Here is a 20,210-nt window from a genome sequence, read left to right as displayed (position 1 = left end):
AGGGCTGACGGGAAGAAGAGAGAAGAAAGCAAAGAGGTGAGAGGAAAATGGAAAAAAGAGAAATACACTGAAAGGAAAACGGACAAAAGGCGAAGAGGGAAAGAGCTGATAACCGCGGGAAAGAAAAGAAGCGAAAGAAGAAAAGGAAGAAAGGAAGAAAACGAAATAAAAAAAAGGGTGGAGGAAGAACCACGAAAGGGAAAAATGGAAAAGGGAAAGGGATTGGAAAGTAAAGGGGGAGAAAGAGGATGGGAGGGATGAGAAATAAAGGGAAGAGGAGGGAGCAGGAGATAAAGCGAGGGAGGAGAGAGGGTGACAGAGAGGGTGTGGGAGAGGGAGAGGGAGAGGGAGAGGGAGAGGGAGAGGGAGAGGGAGAGGGGAGTGCTCAGGTGTCAGCAGTGAGGGGATGAATCTCGCTTTGCTTTTCCCCTCTTCTCCCTCCCTCCCTCTCTCCCTCCCTCCCTCCCTCCTCCTCCTCCTCCTTCTCCTCCTCCTCCTCATTTTCTGTTGCCAACAAAAGGCTAAACTGAAATGGTCCCTCTTGGCTTCATCAGGTAACATGGCGTCTCTCTCTCTCTCTCTCTCTCTCTCTCTCTCTCTCTCTCTCTCTCTCTCTCTCTCTCTCTCTCTCTCTCTCTCTCTCTCTCCTGACAGAGCCGCACATTAATTTTCACGATCAAAGACGCCAAGGTTGCAATCAGCAGTAGTAATGTTGAGCCTGTTCAAACAAAGGGCGGCGCAGAGGCAGAGTCAATAACGAGCTATATATAGGCTGTATTAATTAAAACTTTCCTCTTAAGGCTGAAGATGAAATAATAGATACCTTCGCGCAAGACTTTGAGAGAGAGAGAGAGAGAGAGAGAGAGAGAGAGAGAGAGAGAGAGAGAGAGAGAGAGAGAGAGAGAGAGAGAGAGAGAGAGAGAGAGGACACACATGATACGTCTCTCTCTCTCTCTCTCTCTCTCTCTCTCTCTCTCTCTCTCTCTCTCTCTCTCTCTCTCTCTCTCTCTCAGTTACATAAACATCGCGATACAATTAAGTACAAAACGAAAAACAGGAATTCAATGTGATTCAGGAACTTTATATTTACACAGCAAACCGAAATATAAAGACAGAAGCGCGTGTAACAATGCTCTGTTAAAACAAGAAAGGGGAAAAAACACACACACACACACACACACACACACACACACACACACACACACACACACACACACACACACACACACACACACACACAGTAAGACATCACAAAACACAAGCTTAAAATGTAGGAGAGAAGAAGCTCATCAGTTCTCAATTATCAATTATTCACTTATTCACATTGAGAGAGAGAGAGAGAGAGAGAGAGAGAGAGAGAGAGAGAGAGAGAGAGAGAGAGAGAGAGAGAGAGAGAGAGAGAGAGAGAGAGAGAGAAAGACGAACTGTACAGGTCTGGAGCAGCAAAACAACAACAATTACGTGGCACTAGGATTAATACAGTTATGTTTATATTACATGAATCTCTTGAATCTCTGAGACTAAGACACTGCATACGAACAGGGCGCACGAGTCACCAGGAAAAGTCAACTCGCGTCGTATAGGGAATACTCAATACCTTCTTGGATATCTTTAAATACTCAATGTTTTTATTTATTTATTTATTTATTTTTTTTTATGTAGGAGGGGGACACTGGCCAAGGCAAAGAGAGAGAGAGAGAGAGAGAGAGAGAGAGAGAGAGAGAGAGAGAGAGAGAGAGAGAGAGAGAGAGAGAGAGAGAGAGAGAGAGAGAGAGAGAGAGAGAGAGAGAGAGAGAGAGAGAGAGAGAAAAAAGCCCATTGAGATGCCAGTCCCAAAGAAGGGTCCAAAGCAGTAGTCAGAAATTGAAGGATAAGTGTCTTGAAACCTCCCTCTTGCAGGAATTCAAGTCATAGAAAGGTGGAAATACAGAAGCTGGCAGGAAGTTCCAGAGTTTACCAGAGTTTACAAGTTTGCATGTCACATCTCGATAGGACGACATGGCTGAAACATTATTACGTTCACGCGTCTCCGAGTGATTAACAGGGTGCTTAGAGTCATGTAGGGTGTAATCACGTACACTTAACACCCAGGGAATTGAAAGTATACATACATTTGCATATATTTTATGTCCCACGTGATTTACTTACTGGTAGTAGTACACAGATCAGCAGATGCTCTCCTTATGAACCAACACGTCATCTGGTGTCTCTTCCTTTCCTGTACATTTCAATTCAGTGTATGTATTCCTATGTACGAGTATTGTCATCTCTAATCATTTCCTCATGACCTGTCAATATCAAATGATGTTGAAATTTCGTCATGAAGGAAGCAAATAAACTGAAATTTGCCAGCGAAGTCCAGGATCAGAGGCAGAAAATCTCTAAAATTAAATGTTATGTATTTTTATGTCCAGAGGAAAAAGAGAAATACATCACAGCCAGCTATGATACTCGTAAGTCGCTTCCATAAATAGTCGCTTCTGTTCCTGATACTCGAATTACAAAGTTTGCCTCCTTGTAACATTTCTTCTTTGTCAGCTTATTTTCTTTCCACATCATTTACTTTATCTTTTGGTCTTCTTATCCTTCCGTTATTCCACTTCTTGTTCGTCTTCCTGCAGTGTCCCATGGTCTCGTTACTGCGACTCCAAGACTTTCATCAGTTAATCAATCTCATTTTTTTTTTTTTCATCTCCTCCTCCTCCTCCTTGTCCGTGAAATCCTACGTGTTTCACTGCAAATTAGATTCGATGTTTATCACCACAAACTGTCTTGTTGTGACCGATGCGTCTTCTGAAATTTGTTCTTCGTTTGTGCTCCTCCTCCTCCTCCTCCTCCTCCTCCTCCTTCTTTTTCTTTTTCTTGTTCTTGTTCTTCTTCTCCTCCTCCTCCGTCTCATCTTTTTGCCCCGCCATGAAAAACGAGCGGCATTCACACAGGTATTCATTCGGTCACACTTGGCAGCCGTCACACATAATGACCCCTCACACCTGCGTCATTATGAGCTGCGGCCGCGGATGTGTGGGTGGTGGTGGTGGTGATGGTGGTGGTGGTGGTGAAGGGCAGTCAAGGGGAGTGTGGTGTGTGATTACGAGAGAGAGAGAGAGAGAGAGAGAGAGAGAGAGAGAGAGAGAGAGAGAGAGAGAGAGAGAGAGAGAGAGAGAGAGAGAGAGAGAGAGAGAGAGAGAGAGAGAGAGAGAGAGAGAGAGAGAGAGAGAGAGAGAGAGAGAAAGTTGGATGGACAAAACATTCCACCGTAAACGAATAAATGAATGAATGAATGAATGAATGAATAAAACAAACAAACGAATAAAAAACGAAAACAATGACTCAGTACGGACAAAATAGCAGCAATAAAGTTACAAAAAAAAAAATGAAAAAAAAAACAACTAAAATCCTGAAAAAAACCCTTTCCTATGCCTACCTGCAGTACGAGTATGCATGTATGTATGTATGTATGTATGTACGTATTTATGTATGTATGTATGTATGTTTGAACAGTCTCGTTCAACCCCTAAAACCTTACCCTCCCCCTTCCCACAGTCCCCATACCAACCCGCCCGCCCCCTCCCCTAACATACGTAGCTGTTCACCACTTTACTTGAATATAGAGACCCCAGAATAACCACCGTCCTTTTCTTTTTTTTCTTTGTCTTTTTTCTTTTTTTTTATCTTGGTTGCAAAAATATTTACGTGTATCACAAGCTTCAACAGTCCGGGTGGATGTTTAATTAAATGCAATGGGGGACTCTGCGGCATAAAAGTGGCGGCCTCCAGTGCTGCGTCGGAATGAGATGAACGCGGATATGAAAATTTGTTGTCCAGAGTAAAGAATTTCAATACTAATTTTGAAGGTGAGGTAACCGCAGCGGTGCATGGGGAGCATTTTTGCCAACGCGACTGTGGTGGAAACAATGCGGCGGTGGTGGGCGGGTATTGGTGTGCGTCACTGAACACACACACACACACACACACACACACACACACACACACACACACACACACACACACACACACACACACACACACACACACACACACACATACTCTCTTGATAAATATAATAAAGAACTCAATAGACACTAATTAATGAGTGAGTGAGTGAGTGAGTGAGTGAGTGAGTGAGTGAGTGAGTGAGTGAATTAATGAATGAAACAAAAAAATTAAGTGTGATAAAAAAAAATCACAATATTCTATAGAGAAGCAAATATTTAAAAAGCAGGACAATCTTTTTATCTACATTTTTCCTCTCGGTCTATAAATAAAAAAAAAATAAAAAAACGGTGGGGGGAAAGAAGAAAACGAAATCAGCACCACACAGGAATCACAAATCCAAAAACTTCTACCCTGGAAAAGAGGCTTAATCAAACTCTCTCCTCCATTACTTTCTGCCCTGAGAATGAAAACCCACCCAACTTTATCCTCTTTCAATTTCTGCTCTGAAAATTAAATCTCGTCTTTTCTCATCTTCCTTCACATTCTGCCCTGATAATGAAAACCCACCTAACTTTTTTTTTCCCTGCTTCATATTGAGGACACCTAAAAAATGAACGAACCACAGGAGACATTCCCACTACAGGATAAAATAGAACCATGAATCTAACTTTTATTTTAATCATCAGTGGTTATTCTAGAGACACTGAAACCCAATTCATAAGTAACAGGAAAGTGATAGACGAGTGAAAGTGTGTGTGTGAGGAGAGGAGAAGAGAAATAACAAAGAGCCACCGCAATAAAGACTACTAGTAGAGCTAAATACAATAGAGACAACTAAAATGACAAACAATATCCGTAAGTGGAAAACAAAGAGAGAAATTAAGAACAGAAGGTCGGTTACGGTAACGAGAGAGAGAGAGAGAGAGAGAGAGAGAGAGAGAGAGAGAGAGAGAGAGAGAGAGAGAGAGAGAGAGAGAGAGAGAGAGAGAGAGAGAGAGAGAGAGAGAGAGAGAGAGAATGACAAACAACACCTGGAAGAGAAGGAGAGAAATCAAGAGCAGAAGGTCACTTGAGCATCACTTAGCAGCCTTCAACACCCACTCCCTCTCTCCCGTCACCTTTCACTCCATCCCTGTGTCTCTGCAATACACAACTGAACGACTTACTTTACTTGTGCACGTCATTAATATACATGACCGACAGGAAGCGTGTTTACTTTCCCAACAGCTCCTGGCCTAAGATCCTTAAATGGTGACATACCCTGTGGCGTGCAAGATTTATGGATGAGAATATGAAATTAGGTGTGAAATTACGAACCGTTTAGTGACGTGTGTGTGTGTGTGTGTGTGTGTGTGTGTGTGTGTGTGTGTGTGTGTGTGTGTGTGTGTGTGTGTGTGTGTGTGTGTGTGTGTGTGTGTGTGTGTAACTTCCCTCCATCTCTCAGCTCCACACACCCACCTGCAGGTCGGGGTGGCAGTGAGGCTGCAATGAGGCGCCGTTGCTCGCGAGTCCTCCTTTCCCGGGACGTCTCGGCGCGCACCTCGAGTCTCACCTGGGAAGAAATTTGCATACAATGATAAGGGTGCCACAGACGAGGCGATTCATGCAACTATTGAGGTGTCATAGGCAGGGCGGTGCATTCAATCATAAATTTGTCATGAACGGGGCAGGACATACCTACAATTATAAAAGTGTGATGGGAGTGCCAGATCATACAATCATAAAGATGCCATAAGCGGGGACGGGCGGAACATACAATTACAAAGGTGCCGTGGGCGGGGAGGGGCGGGACGTACAATCATAGAGGTGTCATGGGCAGGCCAGTGTATACAGTTCTAAAGGTGTCATGTGCTGTGCGGCATGTACAGTTATAAAGGTGCCACGTGGAGGGAGCGGGGCATACAATTACCAAGGTGCCACGGGCGAGGAGGCGTGGGACATATAATCATAAAGGTGTCACGGGCGGGGCGGTGCATACAATTATACAGTTGCCACAGACAGGAAGGTGTCCACACATCTGTGGTAGCCCGGCTGAATTCCTTCCCTTCAAAGGTTGGTGTAAAAATGATACAAGAAACCAAACACCGCGGTGAGCGTGTGCCGAGGCGCGACTCTCTACACCCGCGGCGCTGTGGCCAACACGAAATGGTTTGGCCCAACAACTGACGCCAGTCCTCTCGTCCCAGCTGTCAGGAACTGCAACTTAGTGCGCGAAAGTATTCTAAGTAACAAAACATGTACAGCAGATGTAACATTCTCTCGTGCTTGCAATGTGTTGGGATTTAATTTTTATAGACACGCCGCTCGTGCTTCTCTCCAGTGCCGAGGACTGGAAGCTTGGATCGCATACATACTATTACGATGCCACACTGTCACATTATACAGGCTCCTACAAGACACCAGGTATACATATAGACGAAAGACAGTGTATTCTAAATTTTAGACAAAGTTACTCTCATCTGTTGGGACAGGAGCGCAATGAATGGCTGCGGCCGGTGCTGAGTGACCGGCGGAGCTGCGCAGAGAAAGTTGGCCTTGTAAGCCCCGCCGGGCCACTTGCTGTATGGATCCATGTAAACACCCCAGGAAGATAATTTATTACGTTTGTTTTCAACGAGGAAGACCGTTAGTTTGATGCCAGGAACCACTGATGGCAGGGACGGAAACGTGACCCGCCTGCTCAATGCCGTGCAACAGGCGATGGAGAAAGGCTTAACAAAAGTGTCCGAAGTCGTGATCGAGAGATTCGAAGCAGAAGGTAAAGTACCACACGTCCTCCCACTTTCAGCAAAATCCTGTTCACTTACAGAAAAATTGAACTGACGGACGAAAGGCGTTGAATCATTAACTTGATGGTTACTGATGATGATTCCTGAACTTCTTTTATGTCCAACTTAACATACGAGTGGAAAAATCACTTGTAAAACTAAAGAAGAGAAGTTGTGTCCATTGTGAACAGAGAATCATCACGCCTCAGGCAGTCCGGCGGGCGGGCTGGTCACTGTTCAAAGAATCGCCGCCGCTCTTCACTGCACACACATTGTGTGGCCCTCGTCTGCTGCACGGTAAATAGAAGTGGTGGTGGTGGTGTCATGTATGCGCCACACAGGTCTCATTTTCCTTCTTAATAACTATGAACAACAGTCAATGCACATCATATGCAGCAGCAGCTGCAGTAGTAAGCTACCATCATCGCCGTCACCATTATCATCATCATCATCATCATCATCATCATCAGCAGCAGCAGCAGCAGCAGCAGCAGCAGCACCACCACCACCACCACCACCACCACCACCACCAATAGCTAAGACTTAACATGTAAATGTATACTCTAATAATGCACACACACACATAGCTCTCTATCAGTATGCAACACTTTTACATGAATGATAAAAGAAAGCAAGAGAACAAATGCAAAGGAATTATAGTACTTGTCCTTGTCACATCAGTGACAGGTGTGGTGGCAAATCGCTCCATCCTTTGCGTAGGGACGGCGACCCTTCTTCCTAAGCAGCGGCGGACCCTGGCACTGTGATTCATTCGTGCTGGGATTCTCCTTCTCCCTGTACACAAGTACTCACCACACATCAGAGCGCACTCAACTTGATGCAGGTGAGGGACAGAGAATTGGAGAGCTTAGAGACTTGCTCTGGGCCATCTGTGTTGACTCGTCCTCTATCAAGGCAGTGCAAGATGACGATGTTGTTACGGACAAACGGACAAACCTACCACCCAATTAATCAAACAACCGACCTCTGTCTAAAATTAAGTTCATACGAGAAAGATTATTCATCCGGAGTTACTTTTTTTTTAACTCTCTCTCTCTCTCTCTCTCTCTCTCTCTCTCTCTCTCTCTCTCTCTCTCTCTCTCTCTCTCTCTCTCTCTCTCTCTCTCTCTCTCTCTCTCTCTCTCTCTCTCTTATGACTCCCCATCTTCTTTTAACAAAACTACACACCATATCCTTTACTTTCACCTCACATCCACAATGAACATCCGCACCATCACCTAAGCTCACCGTGCGCATGAATGGAACCCCTCCTTGAAGAACAACCAGAGAAACAGAAAGACGACACTTACATCCCAGGAGGCGCCTTCCCCAAACCTTCCTCCCCACATTGCCGAGCCGCGATTCCTTGCCAGTGTGCAATTTGTCCACCACTGACCCACCGCACCACGACCCCTCTTTTTGTATGTATTTCCTTGATACGACCCTGGAGACGAAGGAAGAAGAGGAGGAGGAGGAGCGGGGGAGAGGGGGAGAAAGCCCAAGGGGAATGAGGGTCAAGCCAATCTGCGGGGAAGGAAGAACACCAAAAACTTGAAAGGAAACAAGAGAGAGAGAGAGAGAGAGAGAGAGAGAGAGAGAGAGAGAGAGAGAGAGAGAGAGAGAGAGAGAGAGAGAGAGAGAGAGAGAGAGAGAGAGAGAGAGAGAGAGAGAGAGAGAGAAAATGGTTCGTAGAAGAGACAAAGAGGCAAAAAAGGAAAGGAGAGGAGAGGAGAAAAAAGTGAAAGCAAGAGAAAAGAAGTAAAGATGACAAAGAAACAAAGGGAAGGGAGAAAAACAGAGAGAGAGAGAGAGAGAGAGAGAGAGAGAGAGAGAGAGAGAGAGAGAGAGAGAGAGAGAGAGAGAGAGAGAGGCAATAGGCCACTCATCCCCCTGCACGGGTCGCCGCCTCGCCTCATCGCCGTCGCCTGGGTGTCGGGGCGCGGAGGGAATGGCGCGAGGAGAGGAAACGTTTTTCTAAGAATTGGATTACACGCACTGATTCACGGCGCGCGGGAGGGAGGGGAGACGCAAGGTGCCGCGGGACCCTCCGCGATGATGGTGCCAGTGCCAGGAAGGGCCAGTGTGGGGCGGATTGGGAATTGATTGAGTTATGGTGCCGGAGGGTCACACGGCACCGGCTAGGGTTAAGGAAATGTTACTTAGGTTAGGTTTGGTTATGTTAGGTTAGGTAAGGTTAGGTTAGGTTAGGTTAAGTGAGGTTAGGTTAGGTGAGGTCAGGTCAGGTCAGGTCAGGTGAAGTTAGGTTAGATTACGTTAGGTTAGGTTATGGTTGCTTAGGTTAGGTTAGGTGAGGTTACGTTAAGTTAGGTTGGGTTAAGTTAGGTTAAGACGCTAGGAAGGTCTCTTATTTAGCAATTACCGTGAGCTGGGATTGTTCTGGTAAATATTAAGGTGCCAAAATAACAAAGGTCAAGATGGGATGGTGTTTATTAGTGTGTGTGTGTGTGTGTGTGTGTGTGTGTGTGTGTGTGTGTGTGTGTGTGTGTGTGTGTGTGTGTGTGTGTGTGTGTGTGTGTGTGTGTGTGTGTGTGTGTGTGTGTGTGTGGTGGACCGCAACATTTTTATTGCATCATATAATTTGCTTACCTCAAGATCTTGTGGTCAATAAACTTTTCTATTTATCTAGTCGTGTGTGTGTGTGTGTGTGTGTGTGTGTGTGTGTGTGTGTGTGTTTAGTAGTAAAGGCTCAGTCCAATCCTGAAAAATGTAATGATGGAGGAAGTCGCCGAAGTAGCTGAGGGTCGACAACAACCTGATGAGCGTTGCGTCACCGCCTCACACAAGCTTCATCCTTTGCGTTCACAACTCTACAAATACTGAAACAATAAGTACACGCGCATCACTGACAATCAAAGAAGTAACCATCACGACGAACACTGGTTTACATTTTGACGGAGTAGCGTGTCTCGGTGATCAGCACGCGACGGAAATGGCAATATTCACTGCTTCTTTTATTGCACTGTTCAGGTTTTATGACTGCTTCCCTTAATAGCTTTGGCTTAGTAAACCTCTTACAGCGTTGTGTTCACTGTGTGCGCCGATGAAACAACTCCCGCCGCTCTGTTTATATTCCCACAAATTCCACAGTAGTTTCCAGGAAATTTAAACTCTCTCTCTCTCTCTCTCTCTCTCTCTCTCTCTCTCTCTTTCTCTCTCTCTCTCTCGGCTTACAAAACAAGGTCTCTGAACATTACACTTTCCAAAATATTGAACACGGCGGGAATGGAGGGCACACGTTTCCCGTTAGTCGGGTTACATGTTTATTGTATGGAGTTTGGTCATTCTTTATGCGTCCTCAGTGACATCAGAATTTTTGCTTCATGCCTCCAAACATCCATGTCGCTCCGCCCTGTGGGACCTGAACAAATAATGCAGCATTTGTGACTTGCGCGCCTGTTGCATGGCGCCAGCGGTGCAGGAGTGACCCTCCCGCACACCACTTCATGACTGACACTTTTTAACTGATCGTAAATGTCTTGTCAATGCTCCAGACATACGGACTGCACACCCATTCCGTCTCGCGGGTGGCGCTGCCACCCAGCCAGCCAAGCTAGCGGGGCCGAGGCACCGCCCGGCACACTTGCCTCACTGCCAGCTGGGCAGCGTTATGGCTTGTCCAAATAAACCAGGCAGTGCCAGCAGGCATTGCGACAGCTTGCATGAGGCGGCCAGCAAGTGGGTCAGCGGAGGGCGGAGGGTGGCAGTGAGCGGGAGCGTGAGGCCAGGCGGGAAGGCGGCATAATGAGGGGCGGGAGTTTCCTGACAATAGCCGCAGAAAAACACGTCAGTGCCGAGCGTTGGAGCATGACGACAATATGTGTGTGTGTGTGTGTGTGTGTGTGTGTGTGTGTGTGTGTGTGTGTGTGTGTGTGTGTTTCTGTGCGCACGCGGGCGTGCACAAGCGCAAAAGGCACACACACACACACACACACACACACACACACACACACACACACACACACACACACACACACACACAGAGAGAGAGAGAGAGAGAGAGAGAGAGAGAGAGAGAGAGAGAGAGAGAGAGAGAGAGAGAGAGAGAGAGAGAGAGAGAGAGAGAGAGAGAGAGTACCAACAAAAGTGCATAAAAACACAGCAAGAAAAACAAAAACTCTAGTAATAAGAAATGTCTTCGTCAGAGAGGGTTGTTAAGTCTCGGTCTTGACAAATCCTCCATTTGGCTGCCACGCTGACCTCCGTCTCGGCGCCTAACAGGTGGTGAGGCGGGCCGCTGAGGGATAGGAGATGGGGAGGGAGGAGAGGACGGGGAGGATGGGGTTGGCTGGCGAGGTCTTGCGGCAGTTTCCCCGGTGGTCGCCATGCACCGTGACGTGCGAGAGACTTTCACCCCCAACCACCACCTCCCCAACACTTTCCCTCCGTCAGCACGTGCGGGGCTCGCCTCCTCCTAAGGGTCGCTCTCAAGTGGTCGTCGGTTCTTTCTCTGAAGTAAAAAGACTGTCTCACGCATGCTGTGACTCACCCGTTGCTTCTTGCCGTAGTCATGATGCCTTCGTGCACCTTGCAGCCCTTGCTTACGCTGCTATTATTATCTCGCGCACTCAGACTTACTCAAACATCATTTTGAAAATACACTTCCTAGTTGCTAATCCTTCTTTTTTTCTATTCTTGTGCTTATTACTCACTATCAGTTATTAATTGGCCGTTTACTCATACTAAATTCACTTAACTTATTCGCCTCTCGTTCTCACAAGATTTACTAGTCGCGCTCAACTCTTCCCTCTTAACCCTTTACAGACCCACCAATTACCCCTAAGCATTCACTCACAATTCACTCTTACTCACCAATTTACTCATGCTACACTCCCTCCTTACTCAACCATTAAGCGGGCAACACTCCCAGGGTGCGCCGAACTCCTGTCTTCATCTTGTAATTACTCGTCACTCACTGTAAACTCGCCACTAGCTCAACATTCGTATAATTTCTCACACTATTTCAGTTGACAATATCCTCTTATTCTTCATTGTTCACTCCCACTTCCCGCTCACTGACGCATCATCTTCCCAATCACCCAATCATCCACACTTGCACATCACGATCCCCACTCGTTCATTATCACACAGTGACGTGTTATCTTTCTATTCACAACCTCACTCATTTCACAATCCCAGTTCCCTCTCACTGACATCCTCTACCACTAAACAATTTCACTTCCCACTTACTGACATATCTTCCCACTCGCTCGTGATGTCATGCACCTAACCAATTCTCATTCACTGACACTGACAATCTTCTCACACTAACGACCCCAATCATTTAACCATCCCAGTTTCCAGTCACTCACAATCTCTCACACTAAACAATCTTCCTTCCCGCTCACTCGTTTACAATCCAGCACACTTAACCCACTCGCTCATAACCTCAACTCAATAATCAACCTCAACTTCCACTCACTGACAGACTTCCCCACTCATTCACAGCACCACTCACTCACCAACCACGAACTTTCCTTAACATAACTCTATCCACACATACCCACACTCACTCATACAATCTATCCACTCCAACTCCACATACTCACACAGTCCCACTCATCAAATCCCCATCCATCCATCCATAAGGTTCACTCCCGCAATCCCTCTCACCCCCACTCCACTGACAGCCCCTATCATTCCTCACAATGCCTGGGTTTCCATTCACTCCTCATCCGCAGCACGATTCTTTGTCGACTGCCAGTAATAAACAAGATAAAGAGCAATAAAAGTGAGAAGGTGAGGAGGAGGAGGAGGAGGAGGAGGAGGAGGAGGAGGAGGAGGAGGAGGAGGAGGAGGAGGAGGAGGAGGAGGAGGAGGAATACAAAGGAAAGCCAAAGAGGAGGAGGAGGAGGAGGAAAAAGTGCTCTCTCTCTCTCTCTCTCTCTCTCTCTCTCTCTCTCTCTCTCTCTCTCTCTCTCTCTCTCTCTCTCTCTCTCTCTGCTGCTTTGTAAGAGAGAGAGAGAGAGAGAGAGAGAGAGAGAGAGAGAGAGAGAGAGAGAGAGAGAGAGAGAGAGAGAGAGAGAGAGAGAGAGAGAGAGAGAGAGAGAGAGAGAGAGAGAGAGGAAGGTGACCACTGGACAGAGAAAAGACGAGAAAAGAGAGAAAAAAATACCCGCCCAACCCGGTCTGTTATTCTGCTTTTTTTTCTTCTTCTTCTTTTAAGAGTTCCTGGCGGCAACTGACTCTCCTCCGCCAAGCAACAGGAGAAAATTATATATATATATATAAAAAATTCATACGCCACAAACAAAAAAGGGTCAGGAAAAAAGAGTAAATAAGAGAGACAAAAGAAAATCATCAGAATCATCTCCATATATAACATTTCTAACATCCGGCAGTCACTGAAACTCTACGATGCAAAGAAGACAGATAAAAAGGAAAGACCCACGAACAGAACAGACGGACGTAACACCGTAAAAACTCCACCTACATCGTTACTCCAGTGCATGTTATGTGGCTCTGAGGGACATAATACACACCGCTATACATATGCACGACCTGTCACCAGCATTGGGGGTGGGGGGAGGGGTGTCAGTAAGGAAGTCAGAACCATCGCCAAGTGTCAGCCAGCCAGATTCTAGTGTAGCTATCAAGTTTTCCTGTCTGTCGCAGAAAAAAAGAGTCGCCTTGCACTTCCTGTCACGCAGAGCTGTCGTCACTGTGTGTGTGTGTGTGTGTGTGTGTGTGTGTGTGTGTGTGTGTGTGTGTGTGTGTGTGTGTGTGTGTGTGTGTGTGTGTGTGTGTGTGTGTGAGAGAGAGAGAGAGAGAGAGAGAGAGAGAGAGAGAGAGAGAGAGAGAGAGAGAGAGAGAGAGAGAGAGAGAGAGAGAGAGAGAGAGAGAGAGAGAGAGAGAGAGCATTTCTTGTCCTGGGGTTAACAATCCGTGTCTGTGGAGTTCCTCACACCCTACTCTCCCTTTTCCCTCCCTCCCTCCCTCTCCCTCCCTTCCTCTCACCCTCCCACGCCCCGCCCTCCCTCGGGAGCACAGCGAGGGTCGTCCCCACAACCGATTCCCTGCACGCTTTACTTTACATAATTCAATAATTTATGAAGACAGTGAGGGCGTCGGGGGAAGCGAGGAGGTGCAGCGGTTATGGGTGTGCTGAGGACTGACAGCCGCTGGTGGAGGGAACTTAAGGGAGAGGCTGTGTCATACGGTAGCCGGGAAGGCGAGTGAGGTGTGAGTGGCGCACAGCGAGGCGTGAGGCGCGGTGGTGTGTGGGAGAGGAAGGGAATGGGGACCAAGAGTTCGCTGTGACGACGTCAGGAAGTTATAAACAAGACATGCAAATTTATGCGCACAAAAAAACTCATGACTCGCAGCAATACGTGGACGTGTAAGAATGCTAGAATTTGCAATACCCTCGCTGCGTGCCGACACACACACACACACACACACACACACACACACACACACACACACACACACACACACACACACACACACACACATACATACACACACAGATAGATAGATAGATAGATAGACAGACAGATAGATAAATAGATAGATATATAGATAGATAGTTGACACACACACACACACACACACACACACACACACACACACACACACACACACACACACACACACACACACACACACATTTGGAGAGTGTGCAGAAAAGGGCGTGCAGGGTCATCCTTGGCCCTGCATACACCACCTATGAAGAAGCCCTGAACACCCTGAAGCTGTCCAGACTATCCACCAGGTACAGTGAGGCTCTGGAGAAGTTTGGAAGGGGACTTCTGAATCATCCACGTCTCAGAAACATGCGCCTTGCCCTACCCGTGCCACCAGACACCACAATAAGATAACGCCCCTAAAGGCGCCACGTACGGACCGGTACAGACTCAGTGCGATTCCCACCATGGTGCGAGCCATCAATCAATAGTCTCTTCTAGATTTGACTTACCTTTAGGATTAATGTCAAGTATTTCCCCACCCCCAATGTACATTTTCAGTTTGTTGACTGCCTAAAGAATAAACCGTTTATTATTATTATTATTATTATTATTATTATTATTATTATTACACACACACGGACGTTACTCGTGATTGTATGTCAGCATCAGTGTATGAGGTCATTGCATACACACACACACACATCCTAAAATTCATTTCAACACATGTGAATCGGTTAGCTCCGCACACCACCAGGAGACAGTCCGGGCGCCCTCTACGTGTCAAGCCTCCACCTGGCCGCCAACAGGTGAGCGCCGCAGCCCGGGGGTGGTGGCATGGAGGCTGCGGGTAGTGGGTGGATGAAGCACGCACCGAGCCCCGCCACACATGATGCAGAAGGGGTGGGGAGGCGCCTCAGCAAGACCAAGCAGCATTATCAGAGCAGGTGATATGAGATAAAAACTCTCCTAGGCGTAAAAACTGCCTCGATCGCATCTTACCTTCCTCCTCCGAGCATCATCTCTTCACTCCACTTAGCACTGACCATCTCTTTTACTCTCAGTCTCCCCATCCTCCAATCACCCCCCTCCTCCCTCCCTCTCTCCCTCTCATTACCAACTCACTACAGCCTCCTCATCTGCTGCATTATATTCTAAACACGGCCAAAACTCTTCTCTTCTTTCCCGACACATATCACTTATCATCATTATACATAATCACTACGCACCGTGTCTTCTTTTTTTTTCTTTCCCACTTCTCCCTCTCTCCCTCGCTTCCTTCTCGTTCCTCGTTCTCCTCCTGTTATTATTGTCTGTATCTCTTCCCTTTAGTGGTTTTCCGAGGTGTTAAGCTCTTTAGCAAGCGTGTCTCGTCTTCTGCGGGCACAGAGCGAGTACCGACGTCACGGTTTGTTGGGCGCGAGTGTCGGGGTGTCGAGCACGGATAATACAATCAAGGAGGCACAAAGGCAGGTAAGAAGGCTCAACGCGGAGGCAACATTGATCGCACGAGGAAAAAAAAAGTGAGAAAACACACAAGCCATGATAAGGAAGCAGCACGGAGTAAAAAGGAGGCGTGATCTCATGTACAACAAGCCTCCAGGTACAATTTGCTAATGGCCCACAGGTTCTGCTTCTGCTACTGCTGCGTCTTTCCTTCCTCCTGCCGGCATTCCTCACCCAGGCCTCGGTGTGGGAGTGAGAGGGCGTGCTGTGGCGGTGGTGGAGTCCCGGGGCGCCGTGTGGTGTGCGTGCTGGGGTTTGAGCGGTCAGGTGGCATCATGCGGCGTGAACGAGGGAGGTGAAAGTCCAGGATCCAGCGGCATGGTGCACCGCCGCCGCCTCCCTCACCTACCTATGTACACCGCCGCTGTCACTACTGCTGCTCTCTTCCATCGCCGCCTCCTTCTGTTATCTCATTAATATCTTACTACCGTCTCATTTGTTACCTTACTGATATGAACACAAAGGAAGAACAAACAGCAGCTGATATGTTCATCCTTACGAGTCTGTTTGTGACAATCTGCAAAAATCTAAAGCTGTGGATTGGGGATAGTAAAGGTGAATGTTCCTCCCCATTCTACTCTCATCATACCTATTACCCCCACCATCACCTGTGTTAATTTGACCTACCTGTACTGCTTCACTATACTATGCCGCCTGTCATCACCTCTGTCACCATCACCTCCTGCCTTCACTTCTCACCACTTCACCACAGGAACCGCAACGAGTCACCACCAACACCACCACCATCACCACCATCACCTGCAACCTTCCTAGCACCAGCACCCTTTCTACTTCTCCTATCACTTCCACCAACCACCAATCCCTGCCCCCATCTATCTTCCCTCTCTAACCACCACCGCCACCACCATCATCACCACCACCACCACCACCACCAACCCTTTCACCCCATTCAGCTTCACGACGCATCTCACCAGTACACGGTCACCAGAAACAAGCTTCCCTCACCACATACGCCACCACCATCACCACCACCAGTGCATGACCTCCACCTACTGCACCACCTCCACAAAAACAACTGCTCCACTTATTCGAACACTCCAACCTATGTCCTCCACCTACTCCACAGTCTCAATCAAGCCGCTGTTCTACCACTGACTTCTATAAACCAGTACTATTATCACGGGCAAACTTTTAGAGTGTGTGTGTGTGTGTGTGTGTGTGTGTGTGTGTGTGTGTGTGTGTGTGTTTTTCTCCCCTCCCTCGCAGGTTATCATTACCCACCTACCAGTTTCCACCACCACCACTACCACCACCACCACCAGACAAAGCAGCCACAGCTACACTCCACTTTCTCGAGCCTCCATCATCAGAGCCATCGCAGTTTACCGCCACACTACTCCACTTTCCCAAATCCCCCTCCATCCACTCACACCCCCTCCTCCTTTGGTCTCCTTCTATTCTCTCTCCCCCTCCTGCCAGCTCCGCCCCGCCTCATCGCCTCCCTCACCTCCACACCTCTAATCACACCTCCAGCTTCCGCCCCGGCGCCTCATTTATAATTCTTTTTATTCTAAACTCGTGTAATTTCCCATTGCTTCGCTTGTCGCTACGTGTTGTTCTCCTTCTCATTTCCTCAACACATGTTCTGCTTCTGTACTGTTATCTGTTGTTCCTCCTTCATGCGTTCGTTTGGTAATACGCACTTCCCTTTCCGTAACATCAGTCAGGCTTTCAGTAAGTAGTCATCCCTCCCTCCTTGTCTGCTTCCCTTCCCTCCCTCCCTCCCTCCCTCCCTCCCTCCCTCCCTCCCACCTATGCGGAATATGAAAGTTTGTGAGTAGGTCTGCTGTCTCTCGCTGTCTGTTGTGTCTCCCCCTTCACTCAACAGTGTGTGTGTGTGTGTGTGTGTGTGTGTGTGTGTGTGTGTGTGTGTGTGTGTGTGAAATCAGCTGTTTTCCGCTTGTTACCTGACTGTATATTCGACGGACGCAGGTGGAAGGCAGTGTTGTTGTTAATGATGGCGATGGTAATAAGGTACAAGTGGTGGTAGTGATAATGATGATGGTGGTGGTGGTGGTGGTGATGGTAGTGGTGGTGGTGGTGGTCTTGGCGGTAAGTAAGTAAGTAAGAGATGATGTGGTGGTGGTGGTGGTGGTGGTGGTGGTGGTGGTGGTGGTCTTGGCGGTCGTGGTGGCATAGGCGGTGCGGAGATATTGTGTGGAAATGCGAGTTATCAGTATTGTGGTGATTATGCCGCCTCATGCCCCGACGGAGACGTGCACCTGTGGGAGGGCCAAGAGGAGGAGGAGGAGGAGGAGGAGGAGGAGGAGGAGGAGGAGGAGGAGGAGGAGGAGGAGGAGGAGGAAGAGGAGGAGGAGGAAGTGGCGGTGAAGGCGAGGGAGGAGGTGCTGCTGCTGTGCTAGGAATATTGATATCAGCGACGCACGGTGACGACAGTGCTGCGAGAGAGAGAGAGAGAGAGAGAGAGAGAGAGAGAGAGAGAGAGAGAGAGAGAGAGAGAGAGAGAGAGAGAGAGAGAGAGAGAGATGCACCATGATAATCCTGCCCACAAGTCACCAGTACCACCAGTAACACCTTCACTCGTACGTAAGACTTAAACAGGGACATTGCATACCCGAAGAGCCTCACCTGCATCCATCCTCGCCCCGCCGCTGCCTCGCTAGGGGAACCAGCTGAGTACCAGAGGAGCCTTGAGGGAGTTTACAGGACTGAGAACAGCTATACATATATTTAAGATTAGACACTGTACCTCAACGCAAACTGCCTCGTATGGGGCAAAGGGTCTGCTGCTGTTAGCTTTATCTGTGTTTCTTATGTGTTTACGTCAGTTTAGGAGGGAGGGAGGGAGAGAGGGAGAGGGAGAGGGAGAGAGAGAGAGAGAGATTGGAGGGGTTGTGTTGGTGTTGACATGCATGGTGGGTCTTACTTTCTCTCCCTCCTTCTCTCTCTCGCCCTCCCTCCCTCCCTCCCTCCCTCCCTCCGCCCCTCCACCCCAGTCACACACCACCATCAACTCGACTCCCCACTCTCTCAAGGTCTTTGTCTTTTTTTTTTTTCATTTGCGCTCTCTCTCTCTCTCTCTCTCTCTCTCTCTCTCTCTCTCTCTCTCTCTCTCTCTCTCTCTCTCTCTCTCTCTGAAAAATATGGACAATACACACACACACACACACACACACACACACACACACACACACACACACACACACACACACACACAGTCCCATTCTTTCATCTCAAGCAGAAAGAAAGACAGAAATTAAAAATAAAAACAAAAAACTGAAAGTCTCTCTCTCTCTCTCTCTCTCTCTCTCTCTCTCTCTCTCTCTCTCTCTCTCTCTCTCTCCAGAACGACAAGGAAAAAGGAAACCCGAATAAGAGATGGAAGAGAAGCAAAACAGAGGGAGGGAGAAAAGAAAGAGAAAGAAAAGCAACATCCTTCACTCCATTTTCTAATTATGCCAGAACCTTTCCACATTTTCATTCACAAATTTTAGTCATATTTAAATTAGTGCGAGCGGAGCGTTGTAACTTTAACGAGCCAGCTGAGGGATGGAGGGGAAGGGAGAGCTGGGAGGGAGAGGAAGGCGGTGTGGTGGGGAGCGGGTTGGGGGAGAGTCAGTGAGGGGGGCGCGGATCACTCGTGTCTCTTTAGGCTCCCCCACTACTCCACTCTCCGACTGAAAGGCATTTAATTCTAACACTGTCGAGAACCGTAACATAATAATTCTTTCAGATACGTATGTAACATGCCGCCCTTGCTTCTCCCAGGTCGCCGCACTGAGGTGTCCCAGCGTGGCGGCGTGGCCGGCTTCTCCTGCACCAGAGAGGCAGTGAAGGGCGTGAGTTTGTCTCCTGCTCGTCATCGGAGACAAGCGTGAACAATAGACAGAGCATTTTTAAAAAAGTTATTTGCCTTTTCGTCCCGTCAGAGTCCCGAGTCCCGCCGAGCTGCCGACTTGCCTTTCACCTCGCATTGATTTTCTCCTCAGAGGGGCTGGGGACGAGCCGGCACTTGACTGTCCGGGGACGAGCCTAGCGGTCACTTCCCACCACCGTACGATAGGAAATGATTGATAGCATTTTAATGACGCTAGATAATAGATATTGCTGCTAGGCAGTGTAATCTATATTGGTGATGAAGGCAGGAATTACTACTTTTAACCTGTAAGAGAGGATGTTCCGTCCCACTTGAAAGGCTCGCGTTGACGGCCGCCAGTGAGCAGCAGCCCTGGGTGGAGGCAGTGAGAGAAGAACACGTGTGGGGAATGTGTGCTCGGGCAGGTGAGTGAAGGAGCCACCTGGGCACCTGATTCCCCTGATGTGCTCCTAACAGGTGGCGAGTGCCCCGGCTCCTGCTGCCCCCCTGCAGCTCTTGCCTCCTCCCGCCATCAGCACGACACTCTCACTCTCTCCGTGCTGACCTCAGACACGCTCGCTCTTCCTCAATGGCCACTTCAGCAACACTTCATCCCCACCAAAGTCAGCATCAGCACTGTGGTCTGTCGATACACTGCTGGACTCAGCACTAACAAGCAGCGCTCTCATGCTGCACTTCCTCCCCTGCACACCGCACATCACCCAGTGCCCGCCACAT

This window comes from Scylla paramamosain, chromosome 2 (genome assembly GCF_035594125.1).
Source record: "Scylla paramamosain isolate STU-SP2022 chromosome 2, ASM3559412v1, whole genome shotgun sequence".
Taxonomy (NCBI): domain Eukaryota; kingdom Metazoa; phylum Arthropoda; class Malacostraca; order Decapoda; family Portunidae; genus Scylla; species Scylla paramamosain.
This window is presented reverse-complemented; position numbering follows the sequence as displayed.